Source organism: Heterodontus francisci, unplaced genomic scaffold (assembly GCF_036365525.1).
Source record: "Heterodontus francisci isolate sHetFra1 unplaced genomic scaffold, sHetFra1.hap1 HAP1_SCAFFOLD_102, whole genome shotgun sequence".
In the NCBI taxonomy this organism is placed as follows: domain Eukaryota; kingdom Metazoa; phylum Chordata; class Chondrichthyes; order Heterodontiformes; family Heterodontidae; genus Heterodontus; species Heterodontus francisci.
Window position 1 is genome coordinate 2,628,920 of NW_027140380.1, and position 22,158 is coordinate 2,651,077.

The 22,158-nt window shown below is 46.5% G+C and overlaps 1 non-coding gene across 1 annotated transcript; it reads right to left on the minus strand.

Annotated features, from left to right (window-relative positions):
- Nucleotides 1-20,173: 20,173 nt before the first annotated feature.
- Nucleotides 20,174-20,262, minus strand: trnap-ugg (transfer RNA proline (anticodon UGG)). Its single transcript is given in 2 exon segments — nt 20,174-20,209; nt 20,227-20,262. It is a non-coding gene; the product is annotated as a tRNA-Pro (tRNA).
- Between the last annotated feature and the right edge of the window lie 1,896 nt (nt 20,263-22,158).

Genomic DNA, 22,158 nt, shown 5'->3' on the forward strand with positions numbered 1-22,158 from the left:
CTGGGGTAGGTGGGACCTCAACAAACAGGATGGTCTTCACCTGAACCAGAGGGGTACCAATATCCTGGGGGGGAGGTTTGCTAGTGCTCTTCGGGGGGGGTTTAAACTAATTCAGCAGGGGAATGGGAACCCAAATTGTAGTGCCAGTGTACAGGATTTTGAGAGTAGTGAGGTCAGGGATATGGTTACAAGGACGCAAGAGGGCACTGGCAAGCAAGAACCTGGTTTAAAGTGTGTCTATTTCAACGCCAGGAGCATCCGGAATAAGGTGGGTGAGCTTGCAGCATGGGTTGGTACCTGGGATCTCGATGTAGTGGCCATTTCGGAGACATGGGTAGAGCAGGGGCAGGAATGGATGTTGCAGATTCCGGGATTTAGATGTTTCAGTAAGAACAGAGAAGATGGTAAAAGAGGGGGGGGTGTGGCATTGTTAATCAAGGAGAGTATTACAGCGACAGAAAGGACGTTTGAGGACTCGTCTACTGAGGTAGTATGGGCTGAGGTTAGAAACAGGAGAGGTGAGGTTACCCTGTTGGGAGTCTTTTATAGATCTCCGAATAGTTCCAGAGATGTAGAGGAAAGGATAGCGAAGATGATTCTCGACAGGGGTGAGAGTAACAGGGTAGTTGTTATGGGGGACTTTAACTTTCCAAATATCGACTGGAAATACTATAGTTCGAGTACTTTAGATGGGTCAGTTTTTGTCCAGTGTGTGCAGGAGGGTTTTCTGACACAGTATGTGGACAGGCCAACCAGGGGCGATGCCACATTGGATTTGGTACTGGGAAATGAACCCGGCCAGGTGTTAGATTTCGATGTAGGTGAGCACTTTGGTGACAGTGATCACAATTCGGTTAGGTGTACCTTAGCGATGGGCAGGGACAGGTATATACCGCAGGGCAAGAATTATAACTGGGGGAAAGGAAATTATGATGCGATTAGGCAAGATTTAGGATGTGTAGGATGGGGAAGGAAACAGCAGGGGATGGGAACAATCGAAATGTGGAGCTTATTCAAGGAGCAGCTACTGCGTGTCCTTGATAAGTATGTACCTGTGAGGCAGGTAGGAAGTTGTCGTGCGAGGGATCCGTGGTTTACTAAAGAAGTTGAAGCGCTTGTCAAGAGGAAGAAGAAGGCTTATGTTAGGATGAGACGTGAAGGCTCAGTTAGGGTGCTTGAGAGCTACAAGCTAGCCAGGAAGGATCTAAAGGGAGAGCTAAGAAGAGCAAGGAGAGGACACGAGAAGTCATTGGTGGATCGGATCAGGGAAAACCCTAAGGCTTTCTTTAGGTATGTCAGGAATAAAAGAATGACTAGAGTTAGATTAGGGCCAATCAAGGATAGTAGTGGGAAGTTGTGTGTGGAATCAGAGGAGATAGGGGAAGTGTTAAATGAATATTTTGCGTCAGTATTTACAGTAGAGAAAGAAAATGTTTTTGAGAATACTGATATTCAGGCTACGAGGCTAGATTGGATTGAGGTTCACAAGGAGGAGGTGTTAGCAATTTTGGAAAGTGTGAAAATAGATAAGTCCCCTGGGCCAGATGGGATTTATCCTAGGATTCTCTGGGAAGCTAGGGAGGAGATTGCAGAGCCTTTGTCCTTGATCTTTATGTCGTCATTGTCGACAGGAATAGTGCCGGTAGACTGGAGGATTGCAAATGTTGTCCCCTTGTTCAAGAAGGGGAGTAGAGACAGCCCTGGTAATTATAGACCTGTGAGCCTTACTTCGGTTGTGGGTAAAATGTTGGAAAAGGTTATAAGAGACAGTATTTATAATCATCTTGAAAAGAATAAGTACATTAGAGATAGTCAGCACGGTTTTGTGACGGGTCGGTCGTGCCTCACAAACCTTATTGAGTTTTTCGAGAAGGTGAACAAACAGGTGGATGAGGGTAAAGCAGTGGATGTGGTGTATATGGATTTCAGTAAGGCGTTTGATAAGGTTCCCCACGGTAGGCTATTGCAGAAAATACGGAAGTATGGGGTTGAAGGTGATTTAGAGCTTTGGATCAGAAATTGGCTAGCTGAAAGAAGACAGAGGGTGGTGGTTGATGGCAAATGTTCATCCTGGAGTTTAGTTACTAGTGGTGTACCGCAAGGATCTGTTTTGGGGCAATTGCTGTTTGTCATTTTTATAAATGACCTGGAAGAGGGTGTAGAAGGGTGGGTTAGTAAATTTGCAGATGACACTAAGGTCGGTGGAGTTGTGGATAGTGCCGAAGGATGTTGTAGGTTACAGAGAGACATAGATAGGCTGCAGAGCTGGGCTGAGAGATGGCAAATGGAGTTTAATGCGGAAAAGTGTGAGGTGATTCACTTTGGAAGGAGTAACAGGAATGCAGAGTACTGGGCTAATGGGAAGATTCTTGTTAGTGTAGATGAGCAGAGAGATCTTGGTGTCCAGGTGCATAAATCCCTGAAGGTTGCTAACCAGGTTAATAGGGCTGTCAAGAAGGCATATGGTGTGTTAGCTTTTATTCGTAGGGGGGGTCGAGTTTCGGAGCCACGAGGTCATGCTGCAGCTGTACAAGACTCTGGTGAGACCGCACCTGGAGTATTGTGTGCAGTTCTGGTCACCGCATTATAGAAAGGATGTGGAAGCTATGGAAAGGGTGCAGAGGAGATTTACTAGGATGTTGCCTGGAATGGAGGGAAGGTCTGACGAGGAAAGCCTGAGGGACTTGAGGTTGTTTTCGTTGGAGAGAAGGAGGAGGAGAGGTGACTTAATAGAGACATATAAGATAATCAGAGGGTTAGATAGGGTGGATAGTGAGCCTCTTTTTCCTCGGATGGTGATGGCAAACACGAGGGGACATAGCTTCAAGTTGAGGGGTGATAGATATCGGACAGATGTGAGAGGTAGTTTCTTTACTCAGAGAGTAGTAAGGGCGTGGAATGCCCTGCCTGCAGCAGTAGTAGATTCGCCAACTTTAAGGGCATTTAAGTGGACATTGGATAGACACATGGATGAAAATGGAATAGTGTAGGTCAGATGGTTTCACAGCTCGGCACAACATCGAGGGCCGAAGGGCCTGTACTGCGCTGCAATATTCTAAAAAAAAGATACTCGAGCACAGCAGCCAGAGAGACCAGGGCTCCGGCACCCACACGCTCAGCATAGTTGCCCTTTCTCAGGAGCCTGTGAACACGGCCCACTGGGAACTGCAGTCCAGCCCGGGAGGAGTGAGACTTGGCCTTGGCCCGAGCTTTCCCGCTGGTCTTTCCTCTTCCAGACATTTCCACAATCTCACAAATACTTTCACAAAGAATGAATAATTTCCTTAGCATTGATAACACATCGCAGGCAGTCAGGATGGCCGAGCGGTTTAAGGCGCTGCGTTTAGGTCGTAGTCTCCATTGGAGGCGTGTGTTCGAATCCCAATTCTGACAAGTAGTGTTTTGACTGCACTGGAGGCGTTTGGGAGCAGCGGTGAAGAGCAAAGAGAAAGCAGGAACGAACATGGACAATCAAAGTAACAATGGACCCAAAGATGTTGCATCAAAACATTCGAGCAAGAGGCAACGAAGCAAACAGCAAGGCACATAAAAGATCAAGAATGTAACCTTTGTATCGGGGTGGAAGATGTTGCCAATATCCTTAATGAATACTTTACTGTTTTCCCGAATGAGAGGGTGATGCAGATATTGTTATTAAGGAGGAGGAGTGTGAAGTATTGGACGTGATAACTTAAGGAGAGAGGAAGTCTTCATGGGATGAGCATCCTTGAATGTGGATAAATCATCAGGACCAGATGAAATGTACCCCAGGCTGTTGAAAGAAGCCAGGGAAGAAATAGTGGAAGGTCTGACCATCATTTTCCAATCCCTCACTGGATGCAGGTGTGGTGCCAGAGGATTGGAGGTCTTGTAACGTTGCAACAAAAGCAAAATACGAGGCAGATCAAGCATGGCTGATCCTTTCGAGTAGAGAAACAGGGCTGAATTCCCTGAACCAGTGCTACAGCTTTCAGAATAGAAGGAGCCGATACACACCTGATGGGTTCCACTTAAACAAAAGAGCTGGAGGTGTTGACAGTCAGAACAGATAAAATGTGGAGGAGTGTTTGAAGCAGATGATGTGTGGTTACTGTAGTTGTACTATGGAGTTATTTCAAGGAGGTGATTCTGAATGTAATGGATCAACGTGGACCCGTCCAAGGCAAAGGTTCTAAGCTTCCCTGTGGTCCAGCCTGGTTGAATGGAACTGAAGCAAACAAATCATCCAGAAGAGGTAAAGATATGTAAGGCCATGAAAGCACAGAATTCAGATGGATGCAATACCAGATGGTATGGCAAGAGTGTAAAACAGCAACAGACTGGTGAATAAAACTTTCCCATTGAATGAGACAAGAGCAAAGGGTAATAATAGTGTCAGAGGTGAGTTGTGACACTATTCACATTCCACCTTGATCTGAATAGGACTGTTGAAGGGAGTGATTGAGAAGAATAGAGGAGAAATGAAAAGAAAGGAGAAATAAACAAAAGGTCTTTTGATTTTAGAATGTTTGTTTTTGGAAATGACAGACTGTAAAGTGTGTGTGTCAGAAGATATAGAACGAAGTTGGGTATGACAAGATCACAGGAAAGTTGTGCCCTGAGACAAGGTGTGTGTTGACAGGAAAGCTGCTCTCTTTTGCACAATATGTATTTTATTCTTATAATTTGTGCAATTACATTGCAAAGCAGTTCAAATTTAATATTACTTAAGGTACAATACAGATCAGTTTCCTTCAATAATGTACATGATGTATCTCACTATCCCTGCCTGCACAGGTTATATTTACAGTATTTACATTACACATCAAACATTCTCTGGTGCAAACAGCCCGAGGGGTTTTACACAGGTTCCAGCCCCTCACTGTACGATGGCCTACTAGGGCCTCAGACTGCAGCCTTTCCCCATTGTGTCTCCATGGTGGCTTCCCCAAGCTTTCATGCCGTCCCACAGCACATAGTCTTGGACGTTGCAATGTGCCAGTCTGCAACACTCGGTCATGGACAGCTCTTTGCACTGGAATACCTGTCCCACGGCCGGGCTCGTTCTCAATAGAGTTCATTTCAAATGAACATTTCCTAAATCCGTGCTTTCTCTCTCGCAATAAAGAGAACAGGATGTCTAGCAGATTCAGTGTGAGACAATAACACTGCCGGGTAAAGGCCGCTTTCCAACTCCAATCTTAACACAGCTGATTCCCCAAACAGCTGCAGTAAGGTGTTTGTAAACTGCAGGAAGCGGGTGTGGGTGGAAATGGTGATGTTACTGAGGAGGTTTCTTAGTATAGAATGGACTGTGTTTAGGTGGGAATATTACTGAGTGTTAATTGCATCGGGACCATATTTAAAAGCTCTGGCTTTCTGGAAAGTCTTGACTATGAAGGCCGAGTCTGGAAGGGTTTGTGTGGAGAGCTGGGTTTCGGTTCTACTGTTCATAAAGGGTTTGAAATTGGCAGCCCGGAGGAAACTGGAGGTGGAGCTGAAAGATGAGGGGCCGTTCTCTCTCTGTCTGTCACTCTGGGTGTCTCCTCCATCTAGCTCTCTGTTTAATCTTCACTCTTGTCTCCTCCCCTCCCTGCTCTCACTCTGCCTTTCTCAGCCAGGTCCAGGTGGCCTGTATAAAAAGGAGCCTGACAGAATCAGTCTCTTTTATTGTGCACTGATTTGAGGAAAGACTCAACATGTCTGCCAGTAAACAAGAGTATGCTCCAGGCTGGCAGCATGTTAGAATCCATGAGGAAAGGCATCATCACCCTCATCGACAAGCAGAAGGGGGAGAGGACAGAAATCAGAAATTGTTGGCCCGATTTCTGCTTAATGCTGACTACAAGATTCTGTCAAAAGACATAGCCAGTCGATTCAAGTCTGCTCTGGAGTTGGTGATTCACCCTGATCAGACCTATACTATACCAGGCAGGACAATCTCTGATAGCTTTGCGCTACTCAGGGATATGATCACCTATGTACGGGACAGGAGGGTGGACACCTGCCTCATCAGCCTGGACCAGGAGAAGGCTTTTGACAGGATATCGCACACTTACATGATGGATGTGCATTCCAAAATGGGGTTTGGGGAGGGAATCTGCAATTGGATCAAACAACTCTACACAAACATCAGTAGTGCAGTCTCAATCAATGGGTGGGAATCAGAAAGTTTCCCGATCCAATCTGGAGTCAGACAGGGCTGTCCTCTCTCCCCTGTCTTGTTTGTTTGCAGTATTGAACCCTTTGCTGAGTCTATTAGGAAGAATGCGAGCATCAGAGGGGTGACAATCCCAGGCAGTGGAGGCACTCAGGTTAAAACCTCCCTGTACATGGATGACGTCGCCGTTTTATGCTCGGATCCACTGTCATGGCGCAGAGTGATGAGCATCTGCGACCAGCTCGAACTGGCCTTGGGAGCCAATGTTAAACACGGCAAGAGCGAGGCCATGTTCTTTGGGAACTCGGCTTACCGATCCTTTGTCCCCTTGACCGTTAGGTCAGATTACCTGAAGGTGCTGGGGATATGGTTTGGAAGGGCTGAGACGTGCACCAAAACCTGGAAGTAGCGAGTAGCCAGGGTACAACATAAGCTGAGCATGTGGGAGCAGCGATCTCTCTCCATTATGGGTAAGAACCTGGTCATCAAGGGCGAGGTGCTCACATTGCTGTACGTGGTGCAGGTCTGGCCCATACCGCATTCCTGCGCTGTGGCGATCACCTGAGCCATTTTCCACTTCATCTGGGGATCCAAAATGATCCGAGTCCGGAGGGACACGATGTTCAAACCTCTGGATAAGGGCGGGAAAAATGTACCCAACGTCGCCTTCATCCTTATGGCTACCTTTGTGTGCGGCTGCATCAAGCTGTGTGTAGATCCACAGTTTGCAAACTTCAAGTGTCACTACGTGCTGTGGTTCTATCTGTCCCCAGTGTTGCAAAGGATGGGCCTGGTCATATTGCCGCGGAATGCTCCATCCAGTTGGACTGTGCCGTACCACCTATCCTTCATGGAAAAGTTTCTGTGGAAAAACACCTTTGACCACCAATCCATCAAGCAGTGGTCTGCACGGAATATCCTCAAGGCCCTACGGGAAAAGGAGATGGTGGATCCTGTCGGATGGTCCCCTGAGCAGAAGTCCAAAGTCATTTGGCAGAATGCCTCATCACCAGAACTTTCAAACAAGCACCAAGATGTTGCCTGGCTGATGGTGAGAAGAGCCCTCCCTGTCAGATCCTTCCTGCACACCCGAAGTCTCACCCCATCCACACGCGGCCCTCGAGGTGGCTGTGGTGGAAAAGAGACGTTGCCCACCTCTTTCTGGAATGTGTCTTTGCAAAGCAGGTGTGGAAGAGATGCAGTGGTTTTTGTCGAGGTTCATCCCAAGCAGCTCTGTAGCACAGGAGTCTGTGCTCTATGGGCTGTTCCCAGGGACGCACACCGAGATAAACATCAACTGTTGCTGGAAGACTATCAATTCGTTGAAAGACGCTCTTTGGTCTGCCCGAAACCTGCTGGTCTTCCAGTGCAAAGAGTTGTCCATGACCGAATGTTGCAGACTGACACATTCCAAGGTCCAGGACTACGTGCTAAGGGACGCACTAAAACTTGGGGCAGCCGCAGCAAAGGCTCAATGTGGAAAGACCACAGTGTAAGCTCCCCCCACCATAGTGAACTGAGGAGCTGGATCCATGGGAAACCACTCGAACTGTAGCCAGAAAATATTTGTTTGCTGTAAAATGTACATGGCATGACAATGAAATGGAAGGGTTGTGAGGTAACTCACTCCTGTATTGAAGGAAACTGATCTCCTTTGCACTCTTTGTATTGTCTGACATGGTGCTTTTTGGAACTGTTTTGTAATGTATTTTTTTTTTACAGATTTTTATGAATAAAGTATATTTTGGAAATTAATAAAAGAAAGTCTGGCAAAGGTAAAGGAGGGAAAGGACTGGGCAAAGACGGAGCAAAGCGGCACCGCAAAGTGCTTCCTGATAATATCCAGGGCATCACCAAACCAGCAATCCGCCGCCTGGCTCGCCGTGGCGGGGTCAAGCGGATCTCGGGTTTGATCGATGAGGAGACTCGCGGGGTGTTGAAGGTTTTCCTGGAGAATGTGATCAGGGATGCGGTCACCTACACTGAACACGCCAAGCGCAAGACGGTCACTGCCATGGATGTGGTGTGCGCTCTGAAACGGCAGGGCCGCACTCTCTACGAATTCAGCGGCTGAACAACTCGACCCTTTCCAGCAAACACAACAAAGGCTCTTCTAAGAGCCACCCACCGTCTCACAGAGAGAGCAGTGACCTGGAAACGGGAGCTGGGATAGGCTGTTTAGAACTGTCTGGAATAAATCTGTGCTGTGTTCGAGATACAAAACTAGAATCCCCAAATTTGACATTTCATTTGTAGCAAGGATGTGCAGTGGATTTGATTTTCTGAACGGGCTGTGTAAACAGTGCCTGAGGCTCTACAGTTAATTATTTCTCCATTCGACACATGCCCTCAGTGAAAAGCCATCACTCCTCCAGAATCACTCATTGTTTTCATAGAATTTCAAAATGATTTCGCTGCAATGAGAGAATCCGGGAGTTTTGCAGCAGCCGTCACTGGAACTAGACCCACTTGTGATGTTATTTCTCCCGAGACGGTATTTCCTGCACTGAAACTGACAGGGTTTGTGAAACTGATCAGTTTCAGCTCATTCATTCAGGGACCTGGAATTCCCGCAGTTTGAGCCCGCGCTATCCAGAGCCCACTTCTGATTGGTCACCCTCTTCCCATTCGCATGTCTTAACCAATTGCCGAGCCTCGAATTAGAAAATACAGCAAATCATTGGCTTAAATTGTCGTCCTGGCAGAAAGTTTGAATTCAAAAAAGCCGCCAATTTCAGTGTTGGGCAGAATCGAATTACTCAACGAATCTCAATAACGAATTGGCAGCACATTTTATACTTTCCCCGATTTTCCTTTCCATCGATTGGGGTGCTAATTCACTCGGGTGCGTTTGCTAATACTAACTGTAATCCTCAGATCCATTTAACATTTCAGTAATCCTATTAAATACAAAAGGAATTTTATGATTGAATTTCCATTGGAAGATAGTGAATTAGCACCCCGATCGATGGAAAGGAAAATCGGGCAGAGGATAAAATGTGCTGCCAATTCGTTATTGTGATTTGTTTATATAATTGACCAGGATTGACTTCACCCGAACGCAGCTACTAGCTCCCACCCCACTGACCGCTCTCCCCCCTCTGCAACTCGCTTTCTCCCCCTCCTCCCTACTGGCGAAATTCCGCACTCTGGCTGTTCGCTCTCTGCATCCCCACCCCCCCACCCTGTAGCAGCCCAGCCCACAGCTGCTAGCTCTGGCCGTGACACTCGCTCCCACATTTCTTCACCAGGCGCCACCTGTAGAAGCAGGAGGGCCGCAAGGGGTGACGGGGCGACGTAGGAGTGAGTGGCTGAGAGGAGGGAAGTGGCACGGCCTGGAGCGAGTGGCCAGAGAGTGGGGTGGTGCGAAGCGAGGAACAACTGGCCAGGGGAGTAGGGGGGGTGGGGGGAGCAGCGAGGTCTGGAGCGAGCGGCTGAGGGGGGGAATCGTCGAGGCCTGGAATGAGTTGCTGAGGGGGGGGAGCGACAGCTTCAAAATCTCCCATTCAGCCACTTCCTCCAGCCAAGTGGTGGGGGGATGGGGTGGCTAGATACGCAATGACACTTTCTCACGCATGCACGAAGATGGATTTGTTGCGGAAATGTGATGATGTTGGCGCTGCAAAATGCTCGAGTATCTGACCGCTGAAATCCTCGAGCTGGCCGGTAACGTGGCCCGGGACAACAAGAAGACCCGCATCATCACCAGACACCTGCAACTGGCCGTCCGCAACAACGAGGAGCTCATCAAGCTGCTGGGAGACGTGACCATCGCTCAGGGCGGGGTGCTGCCTAATATCCAGGCCTTGCTGCTGCCCAAGAAAACCAGCGCTCAGAGCTCCCAGAAAAAGTAAAGCGGCCGAAATGTCATCTAATAAACCAAAGGCTCTTTTCAGAGCCACCCACAGTCTCTGTGAAAGGGCTGATTACTGTCAGGAGGGAGTCAGTGATGGAGTTATTGCAACAGTGGATTGACCTGTTGCACATCTGTCCAGCTGTGTTTTCATTTCGCTCTGTTTTTCTGCTCACACATCTCCCCCTCTAGTTAATTGCAGAACTGAACTACAGGGTGTCAGAATCAACAATTCCCAGGATTGGGGGTGAGATTGTGCTGAGCAGCAATGAGCCTCCAGTAATGCTGCTTTCTAAATTCCAGATCAGCTCTCAGTCCAACAGGCCTTTCGTATTTTAAATATCACAACAGAGCTGAGCGGGGGTGAGCGCAGCCTCAGCTGCACCGAGTCTCGGGGCTCTCAGGACCCCAATCATAGCCACTGGGCCTGGCGGGCGTGCAGCAAGGATCCCGGGGGAGGGAGGGTGCACCATTAAAGTGATGGTGCAGCACCTCCCCCATCCTCGCCGCCACTTACCGGTTTCTTCTCCCGTTTATCTCAACATTAAGAAGACGCTTTTGCTCTAGACTACACTGGTTATAAAGTAAGACCCAACTTTGTCTCTGAAAGTGATGAATAGCAGCAACAACAGCAGAATCCAACCCCTGCAGTTACATGTGAACTTGCTGATGTTGCAGCAGATTGAATGTCTGAGTGAATCCCTTCCCACACACATGGCAGGGGAACGGCCTCTCCCCAGAGTGAGTGGGTTGGTGTTTCAGCAGATCATTACTGCTTTTCAAGCTCTTCTCTCAGTCAGGACATTAAAAGGTCTCTGATCAGTGTGAACAAGTTGATGTTCAGTGAGGTTGGATGACTGAATGAACCCCTTCCGACACACGGAGCAGGTGAATGATCTCTCCCCAGTGTGAACTCACTGGTGTTTCAGCAGGTTGACTCTGGCTGGGTTCAGTTCTACACTCACTGGTTCCTCTCTCTCTCTTCCCCTGAAGGTGCTGATTCTGACTGTATGTACGTGCTCTCTCCCCCTCCGACCCTCCCTGTCCAATGTAGTATCTCCCAGTTCTGGTGATGTGCTCTCCCTGACCTGTCTCCATTTCTCCTTCTTCTGCAGACTTGCCCTGACTATCACTATTTCAGAGAATCATACAGCACAGAAGGAGGCCAATCGGTCTTTTGTGCCTGTGCTGAATCTGTGAAAAAAATGATGCAATTAGTCCAACCCCCTGCCGATTTCTCCATAATCCTGGAGAAATTCACTTTGAAATATTTGTCCAATTCCTTCATGAAAGTTATAATTTGAATCTGTTTTCACCACCCTGTCAGACAATTCATTCCAAATCCGAATCAGTTACTGGGTATAAAGATCTCTCCTCACCTCCCCTTGACATTTTTGGCCAACACTCCCAGCTTCACCACCCTGTCCAGAGAACTGAAACCCTTCATCTCTGGTATCATTCTCGTAAATCTCCTCCGAACTGTCTCAAAAGCTTTGATGTCCTTTCTGAAACCTGGTGCCCAGAACTGGACACATTACTGTAGCTGAGATCGAGCCAGCGACGCCCACATCCCACGAACGGATAAAAAAATCTCCCTGCCAAATCCCCAATTCTTATCCATTTACAGACGCTCCTTGCCCAGTCCCCAAATCTTATTCATTTAGAGACGCGCCCTGCCCAATCCCCAATCCCTATCCATTTACAGACGCTCTCTGACCAGTTGACCTTGCTGGCGGGCAGTTTCGGGAAGCCTCACAGGGAAAAGCTTCACCGCCACCCGCAGGGACACAAACGGGATTGTTCCATCCTATTGTGGCCTTGACGCCCTGCTCCAGCTGTGTGCACCCGCTACGGGCACGGTCTCCCTGCACTTTGTGAATATTCCGCTCCAGCTGCAGATGGAGCTCAGCCACTACCGCGCCTGCTCCTTATCAGAGACAAGGCAAATTCTAGAGAGCAGAGCATTCTGGGTACCACAACTGTCATTCATGCCAATCTCTGACATGATAATCAGGTTTTATTTCCTACATTTCATTTCCTGGTATGTTAGTGTGTGTTTTCTTTTGTACCTGTCAGTGCCTGGGAGGAGAGAGTCAGCTTCACTTTGTAGCCGTGAATTTCTGGTGTGAGAATGTGGGTTTTTACTCTGTATGTTTCAGTTTTTGGTTTGTGACTGTTTCTGCTATTGCTATGTGAGTTAACTTTGTGGAAAGAGATGCAGTGGTTTTTGTCGATGTTCATCCCAAGCAGCTCTGTAACACAGGAGTCTGTGCTCTACGGGCTATTCCCAGGGACGCACACGGAGACAAACATCAACTGCTGCTGGAGGACTATCAATTCGGTGAAAGACGCCCTTTGGTCTGCCCGAAACTTGCTGGTCTTCCAGCGAAAAGAGTTGTCCACCACCAAATGTTGCAGACTGGCACACTCCAAGGTCCAGGACTACGTGCTGAGGGACGCACTAAAGCTTGGGGCAGCCGCAGCGAAGGCTCAATGGGGAAAGACCACAGTGTAAGGTCCCCCCACCAAGCTGAACTGAGGGGCTGGATCCATGGGAAATCCCTCGAACTGTATCGGAGAAATTTTGTGTGCTGTAAATGTAAAAATGTATATGGCATGACAATGAAATGGAAGGGTTGTGAGGCAACTCATGATTGTACAGAAGGTAACTGATCACCTTTGCACTGTTTGTATTTTTTGACTTGATGCTGTTTTAAACTGTTTGGGAATGTAATTTTTACAGATTTTTGTGAATAAAGTATATTTTGGAAATTAAAAAAATGTGAGTTTCACCACATATCTTTCAACAACTTGTATGTGAACATCAGCTTTTGTCCAGATCTATCAGTTTATGATATAGAATCATAGAGTTATACAGCACAGAAACAGGCCCTTCAGCCCATTGTGTCTGTGCTGGCCATCAAACACCTAACTATTCTAATCCCATTTTCCAGTATTTGGCCCGTAGCCTTATCTGCTATAGCATTTCAAGTGCTCATCTAAATACTTCTTAAATGTTGTGAGGGTTCCGGCCTCTACCACCTCTTCAGGGAGTGCGTTCCAGATTCCAACCCCCCTCTGGGTAAATTTTTTTTCCTCAAATCCCATCTGAACCTCCTGCCCCTTACCTTAAATCTATGCCACCTGGTTATTGACCCCTCCGCTAAGGTAAAATGTTTCTTCCTATCTAACCCATCAATGCCCTCATAATTTTGTAAACCTCAATCTTATCTCCCATCAACCTTCTCTGCTCTAAGGAAAACAATGCTAGCCTTTTCAGTCTCTCTTCATAGCTGAAATGCTCCAGCCCAGGCAACATCCTGGTGACTCTCTTCTGCACCCTCTCCAGTGCAATCACATCCTTCCTATAGTGTGGTGCCCAGAACAGTACACAGTACTCCAGCTGTGGCCTAACTAGCATTTTATACAGCTCCGTCATAACCTCCCTGCTCTTATATTCTCTGCCTCGGACGATCTATATTGGCCTGTAATCTAAGGCTTTCCTCCTCACTATTTACGACACCACCAATTTTCGTGTCATGTGTGAGAAAGGGTTTGATTCTATCCCTATCAGTATCCGTTACATGCATGTGTTTTTAATCTGCACCCCCTCTGTTTTATTCTCTGTACTTGTCAGCCTCTTGTAGGTGAGTCTGTGTTTTGCTCTTTATCTCTCAGTCTTCGAAGTATGAGCCTGGGTTTGTACCTAATTTTCTTTGTACCTTGCAGGATGGATATTGAAGAGAGGTTTTTACACATTAACTGCCAAATCCTGATAAGTGATTTTTGGGTTTCACACAGTATCTGTCAGTTTCTTGTCTGGGACTGTTGGTTTTACTCTGTCCCTGGCATTTGCTGGTTTGTTAGTGTGGGGTTTACACTGTACCTGTCAGTTTCTCATCTGTGAGTGTTGGTTTCACTTTGCATAGAATCATAGATCACAGAATACTTACAGCACAAAAGGAGGGATTCACCTCATCGTGCTTGTGCTGCCTCTCTGCACAAGCAACTCAGCTCATGCCACATCCTCATGTATTCCATGAAAACCTAATTTTTTTTTTCCCTTCAGATAATTATCATATATCCTTTTGAAAGCTATGGTTGAATCTTCCTCCGTCACACTCTCAGGCAGTACATATCAGATCTTAACCATTTGCTGCATAAAAAAGGTTTTTCCTCATGTTGCCTTTGGTTCTTTTCCCATTCACCTTAAATCGGTGTCCTCTGCTTGCTCAGCCATGAGTAATATTTCCCATTGCTTTCTCAGCACTGATGGATTGTGAGGTGGGAGACAGCCAGAAGTCCCACTGAGCCGCACTGACTCCCAGCTGAAAAAGAAATGAGATAAAGTTCAATCTTTCACAGCGAGATGCTGCAGAGAGTTATAGAACATAGAACATGACAGCGCAGTACAGGCCCTTCAGCCCTCGATGTTGCGCCGACCTGTGAAACCATCTGACCTACACTATTCCATTTTCATCCATATGTCTATCCAATGACCACTTAAATGCCCTCAAAGTTGGCGAGTCTACTACTGTTGCAGGCAGGGCGTTCCACGCCCTTCCTCCTCTCTGTGTAAAGAAACTACCTCTGACATCTGTCCTATATCTATCACCCCTCAACTTAAAGCTATGTCCCCTCGTGTTTGCCATCACCATCCGAGGAAAAAGGCTCTCACTATTCACCCTGTCCAGCCCTCTGATTATCTTATATGTCTCTGTTAAGTCACCTCTTCTCCTCCTTCTCTCTAACGAAAACAACCTCAAGTCCCTCAGCCTTTCCTCGTAAGACCTTCCCTCCATACCAGGCAACATCCTAGTAAATCTCCTCTGCACCTTTTCCAAAGCTTCCACATCCTTCCTATAATGCGGTGACCAGAACTGCACGCAATACTCCAGGTGCGGCCGCACCAGAGTTCTGTACAGCTGCAGCATGACCTCGTGGCTCCTAAACTCGATCCCCCTACTAATAAAAGCTAACACACCATATGCCTTCTTCACAGCTCTATTAACCTGGGTGGCAACTTTCAGGGATTTATGTACCTGGACACCAAGATCTCTCTGCTCATCTACACTACCAAGAATCTTCCCATTAGCCCAGTATTCTGCAATCCTGTTACTCCTTCCGAAGTGAATCACCTCACACTTTTCCGCATTAAACTCCATTTGCCATCTCTCAGCCCAGCTCTGCAGCCTATCTATGTCCCTCTGTAACCTACAACATCCTTCGGCACTATCCACAACTCCACCGACCTTCGTGTCATCCGCAAATTTACTAACCCACCCTTCTACACCCTCATACAGGTCATTTATAAAAATGACAAACAGCAGTGGCCCCAAAACAGATCCTTGCGGTACATCACTAGAAACTATACTCCAGGATGAACATTTCCCATCAACCACCACCCTCTGTCTTCTTTCAGCTAGCCGATTTCTGATCCAAAGCACTAATTCACCTTCAATCCCATACTTCCGTGTTTTCTGCAATCGCCTACCGTGGGCAACTTTATCAAACGCCTTACTGAAATCCATATAGACCACATACACGGCTTTACCCTCATCCACCTGTTTGGTCACATTGTCAAAAAACTCAATAAGGTTTGTGAGGCACGACCTACCCTTCACAAAACCGTGCTGACTATCTCTAATGAACTTATTCTTTTCAAGATGATTATAAATCCTATCTCTTATAACCTTTTCCAACATTTTACCCACAACCGAAGTAAGGCTCACAGGTCTATAATTACCAGGGCTGTCTCTACTCCCCTCCTTGAACAAGGGGACAACATTTGCTATCCTCCAGTCTTCCGGCACTATTCCTGTCGACAATGACGACATAAAAATCAAGGACAAAGGCTCTGCAATCTCCTCCCTGGCTTCCCAGAGAATCCTAGGATAAATCCCATCTGGCCCAGGGGACTTATCTATTTTCACACTTTCCAAAATTGCTAACACCTCCTCCTTGTGAACCTCAAGCCCATCTGGCCTAGTAGTCTGGATCTCAGTATTCTCCTCGACAACATTTTCTTTCTCCACTGTAAATACTGACGAAAAATATTCATTTAACACTTCCCTTATCTCCTCCGATTCCACACACAACTTCCCACTACTATCCTTGTTTGGCCCTAACCTATCTCTAGTCATTCTTTTATTCCTGATATACCTATAGAAAGCCTTAGGGTTTTCTTTGATCCTATCCGCCAATGACTTCTCGTGTCCTCTCCTTGCTCTTCTTATATCTCCCTTTAGATCCTTCCTGGCAAGCTTGTAACTCTCAAGCGCCCTAACTGAGCCTTCACGTCTCATCCTAACATAAGCCTTCTTCTTCCTCTTGACAAGCTCTTCAACTTCTTTAGTAAACCACGGCTCCCTCGCTCGACAACTTCCTCCCTGCCTGACAGGTACATACTTATCAAGGACACGCAGTAGCTGCTCCTTGAATAAGCTCCACATTTCGATTGTGCCCATCCCCTGCAGTTTCCTTCCCCATCCTACGCATCCTAAATCTTGCCTAATCGCATCATAATTTCCTTTGCCCCAGCTATAATTCTTGCCCTGCTGTATATGCCTGTCCCTGCCCATCGCTAAGGTAAACCTAACCGAATTGTGATCACTATCACCAAAGAGCTCACCAACATCTAAATCTAACACCTGGCCGGGTTCATTACCCAGTACCAAATCCAATGTGGCATCGCCCCTGGTTGGCCTGTCTACATACTGTGTCAGAAAACCCTCCTGCACACACTGGACAAAAACAGACCCATCTAAAGTACTCGAACTATAGTATTTCCAGTCAATATTTGGAAAGTTAAAGTCCCCCATAACCACTACCCTGTTACTCTCGCTCCTGTCAAGAATCATCTTTGCTATCCTCTCCTCTACATCTCTGGAACTATTTGGAGGTCTATAGAAAACTCCCAACAGGGTGACCTCACCTCTCCTGTTTCTAACCTCGGCCCAGACTACCTCTGTAGACGAGTCCTCAAACGTCCTTTCTGCCGCTGTAATACTTTCCTTGATTAACAATGCCACCATCCCCCCTCTTTTACCCTCTTCTCTGTTCTTAGTGAAACATCTAAATCCCGGAACCCGCAACATCCATTCCTGTCCCTGCTCTACCCATGTCTCTGAAATGGCCACTACATCGAGATCCCAGGTACCAACCCATGCTGCAAACTCACCCACCATATTCCGGATGCTCCTGGCGTTGAAGTAGACACATTTTAAACCAAGCTCTTGCTTGCCAGTGCCCTCTTGTGTCCTTATAACCTTATCTCTGCCCTCACTACTCTCAACATCCTGCACACTGGAACTACAATTTAGGGTCCCATCCCCCTGCTGAATTCGTTTAAACTCCCCCGAAGAGCACTAGCAAATCTCCCCCGCCCCAGGATATTCGTACCCCTCTGGTTCAGGTGAAGACCATCCTGTTTGTAGAGGTCCCACCTACCCCAGAAAGAGCCCCAATTATCCAGGAAACCAAAACCCTCCCTCCGACACCATCCCTGCAGCCACGTGTTCAACTCATCTCTCTCCCTATTCCTCACTTCGCTAGCACGTGGCACGGGCAACAACCCAGAGATAACAACTCTGTTTGTTCTCGCTCTAAGCTTCCACCCTAGCTCCCTGAATTTCTGCCTTAAATCCCCATCTGTCTTCCTACCTATGTCGTTGGTGCCTATGTGTACCACGATTTGGGGCTGCTCCCCCTCCCCCTTGAGGATCCCAAAAACACGATCAGAGACATCACGTACCCTGGCACCTGGGAGGCAACACACCAACCGTGAGTCTCTCTCGTTCCCACAAAACCTCCTATCTGTTCCCCTAAATATGGAGTCCCCAATGACTAATGCTCTGCTCCTCTTACCCCTTCCCTTCTGAGCAACAGGGACAGACTCTGCGCCAGAGACCTGTATCCCATTGCCCCCCCCTGGTAAGTCGTCTCCCCCAACAGTATCCAAAACGGTATACCTGTTGTTGAGGGAAACGGCCACAGGGGATCCCTGCACTGCCTGCTGGTTCCCTCTCCTTCCCCTGACAGTAACCCATCTACCTTCTTCTTTTACCTGAGGTGTGACTGCCTCCCGATAACTCCTCTCAATAATCCCCTCCGCCTCCCGAATGATCCGAAGTTCCTCCAGCTCCAGCTCCAGTTCCCTAACGCGGTCCTCGAGGAGCTGGAGCTGGGTGCACTTCCTGCAGATGCAGTCAGCAGGGACACCCTTGGCGACCCTTACCTCCCACATTCTGCAGGAGGAACATTCAACTGCCTTAACCTCCATTCCCACTATTCTAAATACCCAAGTTTTTAACCAATCACACGATAAAACAAGAAGAGAAATAGAAAAAGCCTTACCTTACCTACACACAACCGAGTCCTTTTTTTTGGTAAGAGGAGGAGGGCGGGTGGGAAACACTACAAGAGTAGTGTCTCGGGTTCAGAAACAGCTCAAATATATAGGTTTCTACTTACCCAGCATTCCCTGCTCCACCGAAACTCCCGATGAAATTGACTTCCCAGCTGTTCACTCCTCGCTCGCAATGCCTGTGCTCCTGGAAAAGCTGCACAATGAAAATGTAAGAGAATTTACACAGCCCAAATATATAGGTTTCTACTTACCCAGCAGTCCCTGCTCCACCGAAACTCCCGATGAAATTGACTTCCCATCTGTTCACTCCTCGCTCGCGAGAGTCCCGAATGAAAGAGAGCGATTCTCATACTGTTGCTGAATTTCATTTCAAACACTCCTTGTACTCTCTGCTAATGAAGCCTAAAAAATGGAAAAACTAAATGCGCTCAAACTCACAACCCTAAGATTAAAAGTCCCATGATCGACAGACTGAACTGAATATGTCACTTCTACTGTACCTCTGTTTGAATGAATGCAACTGTATGCTCCAATGCAAGGGCAGCTTTCAAATCCTCCCATGGGTCCACACGTCAGACTAAGTTCCATGTTGTAAACGCAAGCAAAGGAAATCTGCTCACTTCCAAAACTATCAGCAATTTGAAGCTGATTACGATCAACATCATCAGAGGTCAGAACTACCTGGTGAAAGAAGACACCCTGAAGAAGGATCCACAATTATTCAAAGGCATCGACAAAGTCAAAAACAAGAAAATTGATGAGTCAATCCAAGCTAAACAGAAACACTGAAGAATTCCATTCCAGACCAGAACACAATTAGAGACATTTTTTTGTATTCAAAGCTGGGCATTAGTATTTAATAGTTGATATATAATTTTGAATATATTTGAATTTATTTATTCATTTGGCACTGCTGAACATGAAGCAGTCTTAAATCATTTAATTTTTTTTTGTAAAATCTGACTTACCAGATTAAAATATTAGATCAAGGGAGAAATTTCAAAGATTACTGGACCAGTAATCCAGAGGCCTGGACTCAAGATCCAGTGACAGCCAGGACGTCAAGGCGGGAAACACTCCGCACTAGTCTGCAGTGAGCGATTCCATCGAAGGTAGAGCACAATCTCTTTAATATAAGAATGTATATTTTATAATAATTAATCACTCAAGACCTTCCTGGTCTCTGCATCTCAGCTGCTCTCTGGATAAACTTGCAGAAAGTATTTCAACCTGTAAAGCAGGAGTCTAGGGAATGTATAATGATATTTTCTAGCCTTCGGGCAATATTTTAATCAATACAGTGTGGGACAACCTGTCTGGGCACAACTCCATGACTTTCTCTTTAACTAGTGACCTCACAATCACTAACTTCTATGGTCACAATCTTCAGCTCATCACCTCCGGTACGTAGCTCTAATCTTAATGTACATTTAAACAACCTTTCAAGTCCAGTTACAGTTTTTGTTGCCTTACCTGCACAAGCTTAAAAAGTGAAAAACGGAAGCAAGTTTAACTGAACATTCTGGTGGTCAGTTCGGGCACGGGAAAAAAATGAAAGGACTCGGACCAGGTCGGATGTGGTGCTGTCAGGCTTGGGTCGGGTTTCATTTGCTGACCCGAGCAGGCCTTTAGTTACTGTTGCAACCTTATATTCCCACTTGACAATCTGTATATTTTGTTCATTTCAATTTTGTCGACAAGCTCTTTGAATCCAGTTCCCCGGTCCTCAAGCAGGCTCAGTTTGCAAATCGATTCCGCTTTCTGGAAGGCTGAAAGCAATCGATGACCTTAAACTAAAAATGGCAACAGAGAAGGGCTCGTCTGGGATTTGAACCCAGGACCTCTCACATATTAATCACTTATATACCCAAAGCGAGAATCATACCCCTAGACCAACGAGCCACCGTTGACATGGCGTTTATTCTCTCCTGTGGAATTTCACTGGCACCCACAGCCGATCATGCAATTTTTTCAGATCAAAACAATATCCTACAAAGCTGAAATAAAAACAGAAAGTGCTGGAAATACTCAGCACCTCTGACAGCATCTGTGGAGAGAGAAACAGAGTTAACATTTCAGGGTTTTCACCTTTTGTTTGAGCCATCTTTTCAGACTGCTTCTGTCCATCCAATCTCACTTTTTACTCTATCCACATTCTAAGGGTGGTGCAGTGGTGAGCACTGCAGCTTCACAACTTCAATGACCCCGATTCAGTTCTGTATACTGCCTGTGTGGAGTTTGCAAGTTGTTTATGTGGGCTTCCACAAGGTACTCTGGTTTCCTCCAACAACGAAAGACTTGTGGGTTGATAGATAAATTGACTGTTGTAAATTGGCCCCAGGGGAGGCGATAGGAGAAATGTGGGGATGTGGTATGGAATTCTGGGTTAACATAGGATTAGTATAAATGGGTGGTTGATGGTCAGTGCAGACTCAGTGGGCCAAAGGGCCTATATCAGTGCTGTATATCTCTATAACCATTCTCTAAGCAAATGCATTTTTCATGAATTCCTCATTTCTTTTATTAACGACAATTTTATATTTCCGGCCCTTGCTTCATACGATACCACAAGTGGAATCATGTTTCCATCAACCCGATCAAACCCCTTCACTATTTCCTCAGATTGCAATGTTTCTTTAACCCTCACAGACTGTGGAGTTTCTGCTGCTTGATTGCAGTTCTTGCTTCCTGCCAGTAGATGTCACCTCACTCCAATATAGTGAAGTTTACAAATCTGAGAGAGACACAACAGGAAATAATTGTTCACATTATAGTGAAAGTGTGGGATTTAGAAATACTAGGAGTGGAGACGAGTTATTATAGAATTTGTCAAACCAAACATATGTTATAATGTTGTGTTAAATCTGTCACTCTGTTGTCTTGATTCTGAGAGTAACATAGACTCATCGAGTCATTGGGTCATTTGTGGTATAGAAGGAGGCCATTTGCCCCATCGAGTACAGGCCAGCTCTCCATGGAGCGATCCAATCAGTCCCACTCGTCTGCTCGATCCCCCTAGACCTGTAAATTTATTTCCTTCAAATGCCCATCGAAATTCCTTTTGTAACCAACGATTGTCTCCACTTCCTCCGCCCTCGGGGGCAGCGAGTTACAGATCATTTCCAATCACTGTGTAAAAAAGTTCTTCTGCACATTCCCCCTGCATCTCTTGTCCAAAACCTTCAATCTGAATCCCCTAGTCCTTGTACCAATATTAATGGGAACAATTTTTCTTTGCCAACTTATCTAAAACTGTCATAGCCTTCGACACCTCTATCAATTCTCCCCTCAATCTTCTTTGATACAGGCAGAAAAAACCCTGTTTTTCTAACCTAACCTTGAAACTAAAACCCTCCATCCCTGGAACTATTCTGGTAAATATCCTCTGCATCCTCTCAAGAATCCGCACATCCTTTCTAAAGATTGGTGAGCAGATCTGGATGCAACACTCCAATTGGGGCCTAACCAGAGTTCAGCATAACAACCCTGCTTTTGTACTCAATGTCTCTATTTATAAAGCCCAAGATCCCACATGCTTTGCTAACCACTCTCGCAATATGTCTTGCCAACTTATAAGAATGATGGACATGTACTCCAGGTCCCTCTATTCCAGCACACTCTTCAGAACTGTAGCATTGAGTATATATTGCCTCTCCCTATTCCTTCTGCTAAAATGCATCACCTCACACTTGTCACTATTAAATTCCATCTGCCACCTGTCTGCCCATCCTACTAGCCGATAACTATCCTGTTTCAGGCAGTTCATATCATCCTCACTGTTTGCCACTCCTCCAAGTT